This window comes from Megascapheus bottae, chromosome 6 (assembly GCF_031878675.1).
Source record: "Megascapheus bottae isolate mThoBot1 chromosome 6, mThoBot2.hap1, whole genome shotgun sequence".
Lineage (NCBI taxonomy): Eukaryota > Metazoa > Chordata > Mammalia > Rodentia > Geomyidae > Megascapheus > Megascapheus bottae.
In genome coordinates, this window is record NC_143514.1 from 11,105,626 (window position 1) to 11,119,023 (window position 13,398).

Sequence of the window (13,398 nt, forward strand, 5' to 3'; positions counted from 1 at the left end):
ATCTGGGAGTTTGGCCTAGTGGTAGAGTGCTTGCCTATCATGCATGAACACCTGGGTTAGCGTCCTCGATACCACATACATAGAAAAAAAGCAGGAAGTGGTTTCTGAGGCTAAAGTAGTAGAGCTCTAGCCTTGAAAAAGTCCAAGGAGAGAGCTCAGGCCCTGAGTTAAAGCCCCAGGACTGCCAAAAAAAAGTGTGTTTTTTTTTTTAACAAAATGTGATTAATTCTCCAAATTAGAGAAATTCTAATCTTCTCCTATGACTATTTATGTAGGTTCAACATAATGTATATAAAATTTTATTAGTGAACTATGTAGAGGAAGATTATTAACACCAACAAATGACCAACCTGCCAAACCAATTGTTCTAATCTCTGTATGTATAAACAGTGTTAATGAATGACCTTCTCATTCTAGGATGCACCCTGGGTTTCTAAGAGTTGACAAGTGGTACACAAACCAGGAAGGAAATGAAAACATTTCTATCAAATGTACATCCTACTAGCTAGAAAAAAAAATCTATGTAGATGTCTCAAAATCAGGAAGGAAAATCTGGATATATAGGGCCCAGGTCTTCATTTTAGGCAGGATGGTTAAGGATATTTCATTCTTTGCTTGCCTTTGGGTAAGAAAGGAGCAAAGGGAGAGAGGGAGAGGGACAGGAAAAGAGAGAGAGAGAGAGAGAAAGAGAGAGACAGAGAGAGAGAGAGAGAGAGAGAGAGAGAGAGAGAGAGAGAGAGAGAGAGAGGAGGGAGGGAGGGAGGGAGGGAGGGAGGGAGGGAGGGAGGGAGGGAGGGAGGGAGGGAGGGAGGGAGAGAGAGAGAGAGAGAGAGAGAGAGAGAGAGAGAGAGAGAGAGAGAGAGAGAGAGAGAGAGAAGAACGTTATTTTAGAGATAATTTTGGAGGACATGAGTTGAGAGGTTCTATGCCCAGAACCCTGAGATGGGAGCATGCTGGGCTTTTCAAAGAGATCAAGGAGGCTAGAGGAGGAAGCCCAGGGAGGGGACCCCAGAGCCCTAGTGCTTTACTTCAGGCTGTCAGCAGCAGTCAGTGAACAGAAGTAACTCTAGCATCGACACAGAGATGCCTTTCCATTTTCTGTTATGTTTCTTTATGGATTTAAATGTGAACACAATGCCTTGTCAAGGTAATGTACAGAGGATTACAGTTACATATGTAAGGTAGTGAGTGCATTGCTTGGTGAACATTTTTTCCACACACCCTTGTTTTTGTCTCACTTTTCCTCCCCCTACATTGTGAAGTTCATTTCCAACACAGTATCTTGTATCACTGATTTATTGGTTCCCCTTTCATTCTTTGTCTCCTTACTATTTTGTTGTTCTCCTGCCCTTGCCCTAATTCAGATAAACATGTACACAACACTCAGGATACCAAAATCAAAACCAGTGATAACAGGGGATAAACCAAGAGGAAAAGAAAAAAGAAATGACTTCACATAGTACATCAAAAATGACAAAGAAAAACCTCTTATTCACATTTCTTGGAATTTATTTCATTCGGCATCATCTTATATGGTCATATGTACATAGCTATTGAGCTATTGTGATCCTCTTCTAGGACTATCCTGTCTAGGATATGCTAATTATTCAAATGAAAGAAACCATGGAGTCTGTGTTTCTGGCTTATTTCATATTCTCCCATATGACCCAACAATCTCAGTAACTTTGTCACTGTTCTGGGGGTTGAATTCAGGGCCAGAGTCAAAAATTCTATCACCCACTGTACTCTTAGATTTTTTTGTTTGCACTTTTGTTGTTTTCCTTGAGATAGAATAACTTTATCTAGGCTTGACTTTGAACTCAAGACCCTCTGCCTGTGAGTAGCTGGGATTACAGGCCTTCTAAAACACAGAGCTTTGAGATATGAATAAGTAGAAATTGAATTCAGTTTTGAAAAAAAATATCAACCCATTTACTGGTCTTGTAAGAAGTATTATGAGATCTATTGGGTTGGGGAGGGGGAAATAGCCATGTCAAAACTGACAGAATGATGGAGGAATCTCAGAGAAACCAAGCTGACACTCTAGGCTGGTGACACCTGCTAATTTACAGCTTGGTGGAGAACACTCTTTTTTCTTGGCTTTCTTCACTTGGGTATATTTCACTCAAGATGCAGAACAAAAATAAACACATATTTTAAAGCACACTGCATGCCAGCCTGATTGTCCACAACTAAACTTTGTGCCTTGAGACTTTCTGTAAATTGTTCCCTTTATTCGGAATGTTTCCTCCATTTCCTTTCCTCGTGCCAATGAATCTACTGAGTTATGGCTTGCTCTGAGAAGCAACACCTGTCTCCAAGATTACTTCAGCTCTGCCATTTATAAAATCACTTAGCCTTCAAGTTCTCCAAGAAAGCTTCTGATAATCCTGTTATTAAATAGCAAGTTGGAAATTCCTATCCCATGTCGGTCTTCCTTGTGAAAACGTGATGTCTGTAGGAGATGGAGACACCCTTCATTCTTACCTTACTGTCTCTAGTATGTCTGGTTTGTGAAGGAAACATACAATTCAGCAAGGTTTATATGAATTAAACATTCTTGTACAAATAAATTTTGATGACAATTGCATAAAAGAGTTAGTCCCAGCTTCTTTTCCAGAATCTCAAAGGGGAAATGCTCAACCAAGTTATCCAGATATAAAAGTCACAAAATTCTCTGGCCACTGAAAGTACTTCTACCTAATTAAAATTACATCTAATATCTTATTACTGCATTTTCATAGAAATATATTGGATTAACTCACCTCCCAGAAATAAGGAAAATCTGACATGTATTACTTCCTGATGCCAACGGTGTTTCTGTTTTAGAGATTATACAATTCTTTATTTTTTTAGACTGGTTTAGCATAAAGTTACAGCAAATTACAGAATTTTGCTACCATTACCAAACACTGCATAATTTCCGTCCAATTATACATAACTAATGTGCAACCTCCCTGTATTAATAATAAAGCAATTAACCCAAAGTATCATTCTGGTGTGAGTTTCTTCACTATTCTCTCAATAACTCAGTCTTTTACCAGTTTGGTGCAATGAACATTGTCCTTTCTAAACGTCCGTTCCAGGCGGAGTTTAGTTGTCCATCACAATAGCCTTGGCAAACATCATCTTCAATGATCTCATCTTTATTCCATGCCCAAATTTTATATGTGTGAGGAGTGGGAAAGGTGATACATACTCTGAGACTTCTTTAGCAACCGGATGAATTTATGGACACATAGCAATGTGAAGGTAACTCTTGTAACACTATCACAGCCCTCCAAATTTGCTTTTCTTCCTGTTTTTTTTAATACCAATAAATTATTGTAAGAGACACTTCCATTGTGTCTGACACTTTGTTATGGTGTCAATGGAAGGATGTGTGAAAAACATTACCTTGTCAATTTCGTGATGTCAAAGGCGACTTGATGTCAATGCAAATGTATAAGGTTCTTCCATTATTGGCATAACCACCTCTCTAGAATTTTCAATGTATCAAAAAGACACTAGTCTGTAAAAGAGACTAACTACGTGAAATTGCTGCCTGCATTTCTTGAAATTAAAGCTGCCTCCTGCGTTACTATTTCCTTTTTCAGCTTAGCATTAGCGAAATATATGGGGACACAAATAAAATAATAAGCAGTTACTTCTGCTGCTAAGAATGTAAATGGTTTGTAATTTTGAATTTTTTAGAATTTGCATGGCTGGTATACATAACAGGAATATTTTGTGGCTTATAAAGGGAAATAATGAAGAGAAATTTATTTGTAGACAATGTGTTGTGTTAAACATGCACTCTGAAATGCACAAAAGCAGGGAGGTCACTGGAAGCAATTACTTTACCTAAATTATGCCTATCAAAAGCAGCCATGTCCCTGTTGTGATATTGAAATGTTTCATATAGTGATTTCCTAGGAAGAAAGTAATCATGATGTATCACTAATCTTAGATAAATAACACTTATGTCCTCGTGTAATAAAATAAATATGGATTGCATTGTATGTCACACAGTTTGTTCCTTACCCATATGTACAGTGTGACTTAACAAAGCTCACTTATTTTGTTTATGAATGTTTAGCCATGAATTCCACCTCAATTTGCTTGGTGTTATAGAGAAATTATGAAAGTAATTGAATACATATTTAATTTTGCCATGAAAAGATTTTCTTTTCTCTCTCTCTCCTCTTCACTCTCTCTCTCCTCTCTCCCTGAAATGTAGTTCCATCATTTCTTTTGAGTTCAAATCATTGGAAATTATAGAAGTTGTGACAGTAGATATTAAATACTAGGAGTCATTATTCACTATTTTCAGCAATTTGGTGGTTAGCTCAATGAAACTCTCAGAAATTTTGAAAATAAACTTAGAAATATATTTAGTCAGATTTGTGTGTGTGTGTGTGTGTGTGTGTGTGTGTGTGTGTGTGGTGTGTGTTTATTCAAGGAGGAACAGAAATAAGTATATAGGTAGATTACAAATCCAAAAGATATGTTCTTATTTTTATTTTAACTTGAATTCTGGAGTCTTGAGAAACTTTATAGAATAGAGTATGTAGAACAGAATCCTGAATTTTACTGTTGAAATAAATTGACATATGTATTTATAAAAGTATAGCTATTATAAGTATTCATGTATAATTGGAAGTCAAATTGTAGTTATGAAAATATCTATGTTTTTAGACATAACATCTACATATCCCTATTTATCTATATCTAAACACTATATCTCTTCAGCATTGATATCTGTATGTATATATATATACACACATATACACTTTAGTATTTGTACATTTTTCTATAGATATGTGCATATAAGTACACAAACCTGATTGGGTTTGACCTAGAGCCATAAAACACAACTTGATTTTGATTTGTGGTTTAAATATTTTATTTATGCTATGTAAACATTATTTTTCTTTAATCATTGTTTCTGACATCTCCATGCATCTAAAATTGACAAATGGTAAAAAAAATTTACACATGAAACAATTCATTTTCTATTTGTAAGCAATTCAGATGGGCAGAGGAAAAGGATAGAAAGTTGCATTCATTGAAACAGGCAGGATTTTTAAAATCATCTGCTTCATTTCCATGAACTGTAAAGACTCCTTGAACTCCTGTTTAAAAAAAGAATAAAAGTCACTCATGGTATATAGCCCATTCTCTCTGTCTCCTCTGTGTGTGTGTGTGTGTGTGTGTGTGTGTGTGTGTGTGTGTGTGTGTGTGTGTGTGTGTATGTGTGTGTGGGGGGGGGTGCGTACGCATGTGAGCTCTTCAGTGTTGGAACTTGAACGCAACTTGGTCTCATACTTTCAGTTGGCTTTTTCACATAGGGCTGGTGCTCTATCTTCAGCCACACTGGCTTTTTTTTTTTGCCAGTCCTGGGGCCTTAAACTCAGGGCCTGAGCACTTTCCTTGGACATTCTCAAAGCTAGAGCTCTACCACTTGAGCCACCGCACCACTTCCAGCTTTTTCTGCGTATGTGGTACTGAGGAATCGAACTTGGGTCTTCGTGCATGCTAAGCAAGCATTCTACAACTAGGCCAAACTCCTGGCCCCCACACTGGCTTTTTGCTGCTAAACTAGAAAAAGGAGTCTCAAGGTCTTTTTTGCTCAGGTTGGCTTTGATCCCTGCTCCTCAGAGCTCAGATTCCTGAAAAGTTAGATTTAAAGGCATGAGCCACAGACACTCAGCTGTCTATAGCTCTCCATATAGTATATACATCAAGCACACTATAAACTTTATACATCTCTCTTGAGAGAGAGCTATTAGAAGAAGACTGGGGAGAAAGCAAGGAATTTTGTTAATTGTAGGAAACAAGATTGAATAGTGGACTGAAGGCTCTGCTCTCCACTCTGATTCTTAGTTCTCCTTCTACTTCAGCACACATGCTCTCCTCACCTCACATTCCTATTTTCATACTTGGGAATGGGAGAAGGAAAATGTTACTCCAAATCCATGTTCTCTATACTCTCTTCTGCTTACCATTTTCCTCTAGAATTGGCAACCTCCCTCCTTAGCTTTAGTCACATGCTAGCAGTCTTTCTTCATACCTTGAGTCTAACACAGTGCTTTTATTGTAAAGATAGTATTTTCATTTTAAAGACAATAGCAACACAAAGAGAAAGGAAAAAAAATTGTCCCATGCAAATGTGAATCCAACTGCTTACGGATGGAAGATATAATTAAATTTCCACATCGTAGCTTGACTTTTCTTAGGAAGGGAGATTAACCCTCTCTGCCTAGCCTGCTCAGTTTGGATAAAGCTAGGTTACTTTTGTAGCGTTAACACTTCATATGCTTGCTTTCCTCTTTCTGTTTGGTTGCTGTCAAAAGGCATAGATGCGAGACAATGCTTTGCAAGCTGACTGTTGACTTTCTGAGCTACTGGCAAGCGTTAAACCACAGGTGAAGGTCTGCCATTCTACAGAGTCACTTGAAATGGTGAGGCAGATCACAGAATCCAAAATTCATATCAGCTGTAAAGGAATTGCTTAAAAATACCCTGTTGTCGTATACTCCCTAAAAATGATTAGCAGCAAATTACTGGCAACCGTTCTATATTATGCACCAATAGACTTTGATGCGCTATGATCAAGCCCAAGGTTTTATATTCTTTTCATATTTAGCAGCTTATCAAGTACTTTTTGATATATACATATTTGTTTTCAAGCACCATTTATAAAATATTAAGTAGAGTTGCTGCATCCACAGAAATTTTAAGCCACTTATTTTGTTTCCAATTAATGAAAGTATTTCAAAGGCAGTGAAAGCTGATTAAAAAATCTGCCACACAGCCACTTTATAATATGCAAAATTTAAAAATAGACTCTATTTGCCAAGCATATAATAATGAATATCTTCTTTGATTTTGACTTTTTCAAAAAATAAAAGGCATCATCTCAACCTTTGACATATTTAGTGCACTAAATTCCAACTTAAAAATTAATTTCTATAATGTTGAGAAAAACAAGTGTACCGAATCATACTTTCCTAATATTTATGAAGAGCCTGTATGTTAGGGACTCATTTTTGCTCTCTTATGAAGCTTCACCAAAGATCTACAAAGTTGATAAATTACATACATTTTATGGATGAAAAGACTGACACCAGCACCAATAACTTGTTCTAAAATTACCTGGCCATTGAGATCTCCAAATGAAATTTATATCAAACTCTGTGTAATTATGTAGTTGATATTTTATTATGCTGTTCTTTCAAAGAATCAAATTATTCCATCAAAGAATGACTCCTTAGATAGAATTTTCATATTCTGTATAATTCTTGTTCGTTCTGGGATGAATTATGTTCTTAATTTTCAATGTTAGCAGGAGAGTAAAAATGTTTCCCTCATTTGTCATAATCAGTAGAAACATTGGGCTCTACTAGCAGAGATTTGCAATAGAGCAAAACCTTGATACATAAGGCCATATAGTATGACACTAATTGAAAGGACCTCTAGGGTATAGAAACAAAAGCCATATAATGAATGATTGTTGTCCTTAAGGTACTATGTTATCTCTCAGCTCTTTTGCTGTCCCTTGGTTATCTCATATTGTTACAGTATCTTACTTTGTTATCTGATATATCGGATATATTTGTATTTGGTTATTTGAAATTGGATAGGGAAGGGGAAAATGAGATGGGAGGGGTGGGGGGAGGGTAATGGGAACCAAGACATGTGAAAGAGTATGAATGTATGTGAATTAATGCATCTTCTATCTGGCAAATATCATGTAACCCTTTTATTAATTACAATTAAAAAGTATCAAAAAATGTGGAAATCTAGAAGTGAAAAGGAGAGGTAGGGAGTGACATGAGCAAGATGAGGACACTGTGGAATATTATCAATAGTCTTTCTCTTGTTCGTCCAGGAGCAAGAAGCATCAGATTCATTTTGGAATCCCATGGCCAAAAAACTCAGTGTACTGTCCCCAATCATACATACCAAATTTGCATCTACATTGTTCCCACATTACCAAGTAATTAGGAGATATTTTCAAGCTTGAGAAAGCCTAGTCTGGGTTACAGATATTTCATGATGAAGGATGAGTCGGTATATTCGTTAACAGGGGAAGCTGGCCTCAGAGTGCTGTCTGTAAACCCAGCACTCAGTACTCTAATGAAGAAGGAAGCTGAGCAGGAGGGGTTGCCATGGGATTTAGAATAGCTAAGGCACCAGCATCTTGCCACATAGACTCAGGGGAACTCACATCAAAATAGTGGAGATTTGGCAAGCTGCCAACACAACCACAATACCTTCTGGGAAGATAGAAAAATAAGCACCCTAGGAGAGTAAGTAAATGTTTCAGAGATGGGAAAAATGATAGAGAAAAATGAAAAGAAAGAGAGAGAAAAAAGAGAAAGAGACAGAAACCACAATGAGGGTGTGAAAATGTAAGTTAATTATCCAAGACTGATTCCTGGAATCTATATTTAATACCTACTTTGTTGCTCAAGTCATAAGGCTTTTTTTTCACTTAAACATGATTTTCATGCCATCAGGAAAAGAAAAAATCTAGCTAGATATGAACCTAGACAAGCAAAAGACTTCTGATATATTAATAACTTATATTGAATTAAAAGGGGATGACATTCAATGATAACCTTAACTGTCATAATAATATGGCATAGCATCATTATGATTAAATTGTGATCACTATTACACCCATCAGAGATAAATCTCCTAGATAGATTTAAAAAAATATCCCTGCTCATTATTTTCCCTTTGCTGCAAGTGTCCTACTGTTATGTCACAAATTCACATAATTTCCTCAAGAGTTGGATTTTCTGTGAGAAACTCAGCTCCAGGGAAGTGTATGGAAGCCCCAAATAGCAGAGCAGAATTCCTACCGAATACACATTGGATGGATGATGTATCTCATTTCTTCTGGACACGCATGAAATATTTTTGCACTCATGAACTGTGTCATAGTTGTGCTTGTTTGGGTGGCTATGGGTGAATAACAATGAAGGGAACTGGAAACTTTAAAGTTAAGGGGAGCCTCATTCTTTTTATTCTGAGAACACATCTACTCCATGCTCCCTTGAATGATTTGCCAACTCTTTTCCTTTTTTCTTTTATGTTTACAGCAGCCTTGTTATGACCCAATACATGCCTAGGTCGGCATAAATGATGTAAAGAAAGGAAGGGAAAGAAAGCTTGAATTTATTTAGTATACACATAGAGAAAAAGTAAATTGCTTCTAGATGTAGTCTTTTTTAAATATATAATCCTCATGGTAATTTTTAGAACTAAGTATAATGATGACTTACAGATGGAGAAGCCCAGCTTAAGATTAAATGGCACATTCAATGTTACATACCAAGTAAACAGAAAAGCAGTGTAGCACCTGATTCAGAGATTAGTCTGTTTATAAACTGCTCTCACATTCATAAAGCATTTATTGAATGCCTGTTTGGTTCAACCTCTTTCACTTTATGCTGGTTTATGAAGACAAGCAGGAAGAGATAGCACCTGTCATTTCTTGACCTCAATGAGATGAAGAAGTCATCAATGAAGTGCTGGTAATGGACAGTGGAAAACTTAGTGAAAAATCTTTATAAGCACTAACAACAAAGGATTCTCAGGTAGCCTGTGAATCAACAGTGTACCCTCCCTGCAAATATACAAGTGAGCTGGTATTTGAAAAAACAGACATCATGAAACCAAAGGTGTGTGTGTGTGTGTGTGTGTGTGTGTGTGTGTGTGTGTGTGTGTGTGTGTGTTTTGTTAAAGAGCTGGAGAGTTGGAAGTTGGGGAGCAATGATATAAGACATTATAAACAAGATAAAGATCAAGTATTTTGAAATATCCAGAGAAATAAAAGATGACCCATGTGGCTGAGCACAGAAAAGACAGGGGAAGAGTTGAGGGATAAGAAAAGACACAGCTCTGGTCATAAAAGAAATGCAAATCAAAACAACTCTAAGATTCCACCTCACGCCAGTTAGAATGGCTAGAATCAGGAAAACTAATAACAACAGATGCTGGAGGGGATGTGGCCAGGAGGGATCACTACTACACTGTTGGTGGGAGTGCAAACTCGTTCAGCCACTATGGAAAGCGGTATGGTGGTTCCTCAAAAGGCTAAACATAGAGCTCCCCTATGACCCAGCAATTCCACTACTTGTCATTTACCCAATCATCCAGAAACAAGGGCATACTAACTCCACCAGCACAACAATGTTCATTGCAGCACTATTTACCATAGCAAAGATATGGAACCAACCTAGATGTCCCTCAGTTGATGAGTGGATCAACACGATGTGGTATTTGTACACAATGGAATTCTATGCTGCTGTCAGAAAAAATGACATTGCCCCATTTGTTAGGAAATGGAAAGACTTAGAAAAGATCATATTAAGGGAAGTAAGCCAGACTCAAAGGAACTTAGGCTCAATGGTTTCTCTCATTTGTCATAATCAGTAGAAACCTTGGGCTTTATTAGCAGAGATTTGCAATAGAGCAAATCCTAGATACATAAGGCCATATAGTATCAAGCTAATTGAAAGGACCTCCAGGATATAGAAACAAAAGCCATATAATGAATGATTATTGTTCTTAAGGTACTATTTTATCTCTCATCTCTTTTGCTGTCCTTTGGTTATCTCATATTGTTACAGTATCTCACTTTGTTATCTGAAATATTGGATATATTTGTATTCGGCTATTTGAAATTGGATAGGGAAGGGGGAAAACAAGAAGGGGAGGGTAGGGAGGAGTGTAATGGGGACCAAGACATGTGAAAGGGTATCAATATGTGAATTAATGCACCATCTATCTGGCAAATATCATGTAACCCTTTTATTAATTACAATAAAAAAACATCAAAAAATAAAAAAAGAAGAGACACAGATTTGACTGGGTGTGGGCTTGCCTCTGAAAGAATTTAGTCAGAAGTAATAAAAGTTTCTCTGAAATGTTGCATATGTAGTGAAGGAGTTCAATGAAGATGAAGAATAGGTTAGAAAGTATAGTGGGGGAGATGGAGAAAAAAATGGGGTTTGAAACAGAATTGGAACATAATTTCTGAATGCCCCAACTGATTTTTATTTATTTATTTGTGTGCTTGTTTTAAAATAACTTTTATTTAACATGTGAGTTACAGAAAACCTATACAGGCAAAGTTCAAAGTATTACTGCCACAAGCAATTCAGCTGGACAAGACTCTAAATCCTCCATATACACACCAATCCCTTTTAAGTAACTGAGATCACATGGTATGGGTCATGTCTTTCCAAATGCAATGACTGAACCAATTCAAAATCCCAAAGCTGCATGAATATTTTGATAATCAAGAATAAATTACACTGTCATATTTATAAATATTATTGATGGTCCACTCTTTCCTGCTTTACTAAATTGATTTCCTGTTATGGTAAAATAGTATATGCTCCAAACTATTTCACACTATTTTTCATAATCTTAAGTTGATGATTAAAAGCTTCTCTATCAATTATATAATAATATGCAACTTACAACTTTTTCCACACAATTTTTTTCCTGTGAATTTTTTGTGAGCTTTACTGCACAGGCTGGCTTTGAACTGTGATCCTCAGAACTCAACCTCTTTAGTAGCGAGGATTACATTATTTTTTAGTTTTGTAGTTTTCTTTGTAAAGACACAAAAGATATTTACAGAAACTAACAAGATATTGGGTCAAGAAAATTTCAGTCCTTACAAAAATAAACATAAAAAGTATAATTATAATGAAACTAATAGGATGATAACTAGAAAAAAATCCCCCTAATTAATAGAGTAAGGAAATTCATGAATTAAAATTGTTGAAAACAGAAGATCAAAAAATATAAACATCAAACCATGAGAAATTTTCCAGAGGTCATATTTCAATAAACATGTTCATCATAAATAATTAAGAAAAGAAAGGAAAAAACATAAAACAAGGCTAGAGTGTGAAACAAGAAGTGTAATAACTTGACAAATGCCCAGCAAATCTAACAGAAAGGAAACAATAAGGAAGAAAGATAAATAAAAAGAAATGTATATAATACATATGTAAATATAAACATAAATAGAGTGAATAGAACAAAAAGTCAATTTACTTACTTCCTTGTTTTTATTATCTATTTTTAAGTTGTACAACAGAGTCTCCATTTGACCAAGAAGTTTGTGAATGCAATATAATTTTTAAAATTTTTGTTTTACCAATAAATTTACCAGATCCATCCAAACCTGATACAGAAATATGTAAGAGAAGACACAAAATTTGATAGCAGAAATGACCGAGGGTTAGAGCAGCATTTCACACAGGCTATGATGAGATTGCTAGGTTATTTATTTTAGAACTATTTTGTATAAAGCACTGTGATGTGTACAGACTAGTTACTAGCTAGAGTTAAGATTTACCAGCTTACCTCAAAGAATTAGAAAATGAGACAACTATCAAACAAAAACGTCTTCAAACAATGGAAGACAGATCAAGCCATGAGTCCTGAGAGAAGAAAAAAAATGAACTAACCCACATTATATCAAGTCTCTGCCTGTAAATATAATTCAGATTGAAGAGAAACAAGATGGAAATAAGATAGGACTCTGAGATGTAGAAATTTGGTCTGAGTAGCTCAATGCCTGAGGTTTGTGGAATGGAGTTCATTAAAAGTCTGCACAGATAAATACTAGAAAGAACACTGGTATTCTCCTAAGTTTGTGGCTGATAACTGATTGGCTATCATGTGAAGGTGGATACCCTCAGGCTGGCAAAAGTCTGCCAAGAAAGTGGAAGGGAAAAACCTCTTCCACTGAATATTGGATTGGGAGTAGCCCTGTTTCCAATGTCCTGAGTGAGTTAAAAACAAAACTCATTAATACAGAAGCATGCATACCCCTTTGGAAAAGTATTGCCACAGTCATTCTGCAAGAAATCACATATTAAGGGGCCTACTCTGACCTTAAAATTTTCAATTGCAAGAGAAATCTGAGATTATTTAAAGAAATGCAATACTGAACAAGTTAAACGAATTGTAGAGGACTTGTTAAACAAGTATCAGTCGAGTTGAAACTTCAGTGGTGCCAAAAGCAAAGGGGTGGAGAAAGAGGGAGAGGGAGAGAGGAAGGAAGGAAAGAAATAAGAAAAGAAGAAAGAAAGGGCAATATAAGGCAGCCCTTAAAAAAGAAAAAAATCAATAATATTGAAATATTTATAATCTAATGAATAATTGCCAATTCCTCAAAATACTGGAAAACATAACACATAAATAAGAAAAGGAATAATCAATAGAAGCAACTGAGCAATTTCTAATGATGGAACTCATTGAAAAAGATAATAATATAAATATTAAGATAAGCACATTCGTGATACATCGTGACAAGAAGAGGAGACTACAACATGCAAGGTAGCAACAACACTTTACCAAATACTGAAGATAAAAAGATCA